Below are 6,538 nucleotides of genomic sequence, written 5' to 3'. Positions count from 1 at the left end.
ACGTCACGCACTCCGTTGCTCTTATTGGTTGTAGGTCTATCCAATTGAGTGCAGAGGCATTTTTTTTCCTGGTTCGTTCAAAACACGCCCCATAATCACAGCTCTATGGAGCAGTATCAGACTCATATTCTGACTAGAATTGAGTCGGACTACGTCAGGCTAGTAGTAAGCACCCAGTAAAAGGAACTAATATTTATTTGTAAATAGTATGTACTGCCCCCCAGTGGATGAAGTGAATAGTATGATAACATTCTAAAACTCTATTGTTAGTTTGCCAAAAGTCATCCGGACTGAGGGTGCACTTATTTAACCATCTTTATATACAGCACCACTAAAAAGTATTTGCCCCCTTACAGATCTACACAGTTTTTATTTTCTACTACCATTCAATCTTTTAGATCATCAAAGAAATGCATGTCAATGAAAAATGAGAATAGGCTTAAAAAGAGGCTGTTATGTAAAAATGGATATCACATTACTCAATCACTCCCGCACTGTACTTTGATTCTATTGCAGGGTTTGAAGGAGTGCAAAAAAAGTTGTGTCTGGATTTCATTGCATTCCCTGGATAGCTGATAGACACTTACTGTTTCATAGCATCAGTAGATTGCTGTGATTCATGGTAAAAAGAAAATGGGCACATCACATTGCATTGTATGAAGTCCATGAAGTCTATAAATAATGTAATATAACATATTATACAAATCCATCACAACAAAATTAGTTAATTTTTATGGTCCAACCCACACCCTTACCCTAACCCTAACCCTATTACCAACATATACCTAACCCTGACCCTAACCCACAGGACAGGCCTTTTACATATGGGTACCAGTAGAATGTCCCTATATGTACCTGTAATTCCGCACAAGTTGGATATTTTAAAAAAATACTGGCCCATCATTGTATGTAAAACCCATATACACACATAAATACCCACACATTTGTTTTGTTATATATAGTGAGGACCATGTGTTGACTGCCATTGATTTTCAGTCTTTTTCAACCCTTTCAATGCCCTAACCCTAAAACTAGCCATTACCAACGCATACCTCACACTAACCTTGACCCAATTGACACTTTAGCCCTAAACCTAACCATTAAAATTTAATTTATTGTTGTGTTATGTGATAAAGAATGAGAACAACTGTTCCCGATTTAAATATTTTCTAATATTTATGTACAGCAACAGGGAGATAAGTCAAGTTCAGTATATATCATTTATTTAAACAGATATTTAAAAAAGAGAAACTGCGTGATGATCCCAAAGGATGACAAGAACCTAGATGCTTTTGCCTGATATGTCTAAGACATGGCTGTAAACTAGAAGGATAGAAGGAGAGGGGAAGAAATAAAACAACAGGACTGAGGGATGCAGACAGCTGCTGTATCAACCATTCCGGCCCCTAAGCATAGATATTCCCAGAAAGGCATCAAGAAAGTGCTGCCTGCAGTGGCAGCTGATGAAGAAGGGCTGCAGCACGGCAATGCTAAGGACAGACGCTGTGCAATGAAAAGTTGACTCACTGGGTTGTTTATATATGTTCTTTAAAATATCCAATAGATTTTAAAAGATTATGTTAAGGTGATTAGCAACACCATCTTTGCAGTTTCTTTTTATTTAGTAAATGAATATGGTTTCAAATTATTACAAATTAAGACATAACTGACTTAATATGTAATAGCAATCCTCTTGTTGCAAAGCTATTCTCAGAGGTTTTCTGTGTCAGTGGGGAAACACCAGGACTTCCTGTACCTACTCTCTGCCATCACTGAAGCGTGATGAAGCTACATTCCATTTCTTGATAAATCAGTACACTTTTAAGCTGGTCTGCTTGTTTTATCTTACAGTTGATCTGATTGAGTTTTGGAACTGTGATGGCATTAGACCATCTTTAAAGTTTGTATAAAACCAAGAAAAATAAACAAACTTTGAACTGTGTTATTGCCTTCATTGTTATGTTTAATTGTAATCCGGGATATTTTATAAAATTGGAACCTCTTTTATTTATGTTAGGCAGGTAGGACTTGTTTGGACTTTTTACACGTCAAAGTTTAATTTTGCCTGCTTTCAGTAAGTAAATCAGATTGCTGTTCTAGCAAGTGTAACTTAGACATACTGATTGAGCTTAACTTTTATAAATAAGTTATATGGACTGAACTGAGAAATTTTACTTGCAATCATTACATGATTGTTTTAGTGGCTTAAACATATACGTAAGTCTACTCTACAAAGGATGCGCTAGTTAGTACAATTTAAAACCCATAGTTCTCTATACTTGTTTTTTTAAGTGCAACTGGTTTGCATGCTTTTTTTAAGCAAAGATGACTAATTGAATGTTACAGTGTACGGAAAGGTACAGGAAAGAACAGCCATCTGCAGCTACCAGGCAGAGGAGCTGCTAGAGAAAAAAAAAAAAAAAACACTGCTGCAACAATGCTGGATTGTAAATTATAAACATGTTGTTCACATTGAATTATTGGTAAGGCCAAGAAGGTTGATCCAAAATTTTGGTAGGAACATGTCCCTACGGTCCCTATGCAAACCTACGCCCATGGGAGGTGTTTCAGTCCATCCTGCAGGAGCAAGTTCTCCAAAAGCTGAGACAACATGAGCTCTGAGAGGAAAGTTCAGGAGGTAGGTAAGCAAACCATGAGCAGAGACAGCCTGAGCCTGGAGGAGGAGGAGGAGGAGGGCTCACTTATTGCAATGAGGTTACAAACAAATAAACATATACTTAAAAAGTTACTAAAGGAAAATAAATATCAGTTTCACATGGTTTTATTTTTCCAAAACCTTCCCTCTACAAATATAACATCAGTTAAGGTAGGCTCCATTTATTGTTAACATTTTCAGATCAAACATTATATATTTAGCTGAGACTTTATGAGTAGGCTATAATGCTTCATAACTATAACAGAGGAAACTTTAAGATCCTAATTATTTTTAAAAGACATTGCAAACCTCCAGCTTTCTGTTTAATAATATTCAATACCCTTGTGTGGCTGCCAGGGCCTGAAAATGTTAGAGAAAAGCGCCCTCCAGGGGTTATTTCATGGCAATACATTTTATAGTCCCAGTTCTATTTTAATCTGAATGTAAAAAGGTTAAAGATTCTCCTGCATGTTTTAGATGTGTCTCTTCTTCAGCACACCTGAATCAAATTATTGCTTTTCCTCCTCAGCAACCTCCTGAGTGATCAGTAAACTCAGCCTTTCAGGTTTCTCAATTCAATTCTGTTAATTTAACAAAGACAACTCAATCAAATCAAATACAGTCAGATTGGTAAAAGGTTTTCTACCTAATGAGACCCTGCTGATTGCATTCAGTCATCAACTTTGCAGGGTTTGTTTCTCTAGCAACGGTAGACTTTGGCATGCATTTTGTCGTGGACTCTACAGCAATCCCTCAAACCGAGCATGAATTCAGCGACAACAGAGGATTAAACCTCCAGTAGAACCAGGCTCAGTGTGAGTGGCCTTCTGCTGAGGCGGACCTGGGGTTCAAGGACAGGGAAGCAGACATAGATAAAGAGCTTAGAAGTACTGATTCATGAATACTTTCTATGTTAATAATGTAAAAGTTAAACTAGCTCCATTAGTGTCTCTTTCTTGGAAAGAAACAGTCAACCTAATGAGGTCTGAGTCAGTTTTAATATCAGAAAGTATGGAAGAGAGAACATACAGTTAGTCAGAGTAAAAGCTGAGTCCCTATGTCTTGGAGAGAAACAGGACCAAGCGGTGAAAAACAAGCCCCACTTTTTCCTCGGTAATAGAAGCACTCCAGTTTTTCTTCCCCTAGAATAGTGTCGCAGTACATGTATATATATGTATTTTTTGTAATGTTTTATGGTGTTGGTTTAAATTTATAATGTCGCTTCTTTTCAATCCATCCAAACTGATTAATAATTAGCGAACTGAGAATAGGGACTGGTTTAATCTGCTGTTGGAGCCACTTTAAGCATTTATTATGCTGAGGTGAGTGAATATTCTTTAGTGCAAACAGACATTAGAGTAGCACTTGTGTCCGTTCTCTAGCAGTGGCATATTTGGGCATGATATATAAGGTGTCAAACTGAGGAATAATGTTTTCTATAAAAACTAAATAAATAAAAGCAGCCTCTTACTGTAGCTGGCCATTAAAATATGTTTGCTGAAAAGACAGATTGATAGAGAGAGTGTTGTATTCAAACCTCCTAACTTGAGATCGTGACCAGGTTAGGTTGTTTAAATATTTAACGTCTCAATAAAATGGAAAAATCATCAAAATTTCTTCTCAAACTGAAAGATTAATAATATCACAACAACGACAACATATTGATCACTGAGCTTTAATAAATGCAGCTTCCTAAATAAAAGCTCATCAGAAAACTGGTGAATCCAACATCTCTGTGTGTGCGCCACTGTCTGATCCAGTTTAAAATAGTATATAGAGCCCATCCCTCTAAAATCAACCTATCTCGTTTCTATGCAGAAGTCAGCCCATACTGCGATACATGTAAAACTGCTGTAGCTACATTGGTTCATATGTACTGGTCCAGTCCCGCTCTGGGTCAGTTCTGGACAGACGTTTTCTGTACGATGTCCAGGTTGCCGGTAGTGGTGGTAACACCTAGCCTTCTTCTGGCTATTTTCTGTTCCAGTGGTGAGGGGTCGGCTTTACCAGCTTCTAAACATTTTGCTCATTATAGCAAGGCGTACATTTCTGCCCAAGTGGAAAGGTGCAGCTCCTCCAACTCACAAGCAGTGGCTATATGACCTCCTGTCATTCCTGAAACTGGAACGAATTAGATGCTCTCTTCAACACTCAGCTGGTAAATTTGAAGAAACATGGGGGCCCTTTCTTGACTTATTTCAGGACTTGTAATAATGCTCCAGCTTAGTTAACTTAATTTATTTCCTTAAAATGTTTTCCATTTATGTTATGGGTATAAACGTAGTGTGTGGACCTACTGGGTAGTGACCTGGGCGGGCTAAATGGGATTACTTTTTAGGGATTACTTTTTTCGTTGTTTCGTTTTTTCTTTTTATATATATATATATATATATATATATATATATATATATATATATACTACGTTATTTCTGTGTTGGACAAATACTTTGTTTTTACAAACCGTATGTACAAAAGAAAAATTCAATGAAAAGACGGTGATAAAAAAAAAAAACCATTACAAAATATTATATTTTTCATTAAATATTTGATCAAATCAATTGTAAAATGTAAACTTTTTAATAACTTTTCTAAAAGATATAATGAAAGTCAGCTGCAGACAACTTTACAAAACTAAATAATTACGACAATTATGATAAAGATTCTTGTAGCAAGAATAACTTATTTGTGAAGCAGAGAGATAATAAAAGATGTTTGTGCATGAGTATAAAGTATACATATGTAATAAATCAATTAGACTTATACTTAGACAAACTTTATTGTCATTTTGTAAACACAGGGTGTATACAAAATGAAATTTCGTTCAGCACAGCCCTCAATACATTTCCATTTCTTAAACTGCAGCAATAATAAAATGTAAACATGGTGATCAAATGTAAACATAAGACAGAGATGTGATTTACAGTTTTTCCAACATCCAGCGGTTTTTTTAAAAACCCATTTTACACAACATTCAGCAGTTTAATGGCAGTGGGGAAGAAGCTGTTCTGGAATCTGCTGGATCTGCATCGAATGCTGCGAAGCCCCTTCCCAGAGGGTAGCAGGGAGAACAGTCCATGATGGGGGGGTTCATTTATAATGTTACGGGCTCAAGACACGCAGCGCCGGGATGAAACCTCTTTTATGGAGGGAAGAAGAGCCCTTATGCTCTTCTCTGCAGTAAATATATTTAATTGTTAATTTAGAATAATTGTTTCATCAAATTGATTCTTGCATCTCAAGTCACATTGAAAATCTGGAATGAGCAGCAAGTTAGCAGTTCTACAAAACTAGCATTGAGTTACGTTATTTAAATTATCACATTACACATCAAAAAAGAATATTTTCCACAGCTTTAGTGTTGAAGTAAAATCCAGAGTCTCAGTGTTGAAGAGCAAGACCACATGTGACTGAGTCAGAGAAAAGACCATCAATATATGATGCTGCAGCACCCAAACATGAAGAACTGGTCTTCCAGCCTACATCACTGCAGACAAAGCAGAGCTTCAGCCCTAATGCTTTATATGCAGCGGTTCTAATGAATTACGGAATTAATCCACATCATGTTAAAACCGTGGGTGGAAAGTAACAAAGTACATTTAGCTGATTGATGTACTTAAGAACGTTTTGGATAATATTTCCTTTACTTGAGTATTTTTTTGGCTGGTACTAATAAAATTTTACTCCATTTCCAGAAGCTATTCATTACTTCTTCCTTGTTGCTCAGTTTAGCTTTTTAATCCATTGTTGCTGTTTTTCTTGCTTGAAATGCAATTTTAACATTCAAGATAGCAGCCTTTAGGACTCAATTAGGACACCACTGGTTTAGAGATTAGCATGACATTCCCCAAATGTGAGAAACTCGGGGCAGATATTATTGATAGT

Source organism: Cyprinodon variegatus, unplaced genomic scaffold, assembly GCF_000732505.1.
Source record: "Cyprinodon variegatus isolate N-32 unplaced genomic scaffold, C_variegatus-1.0 Scaffold421, whole genome shotgun sequence".
Classification (NCBI taxonomy): Eukaryota; Metazoa; Chordata; class Actinopteri; order Cyprinodontiformes; family Cyprinodontidae; genus Cyprinodon; species Cyprinodon variegatus.
The sequence above is the reverse complement of the archived record's forward strand: the minus strand, read 5'-3'. Positions refer to the sequence as shown.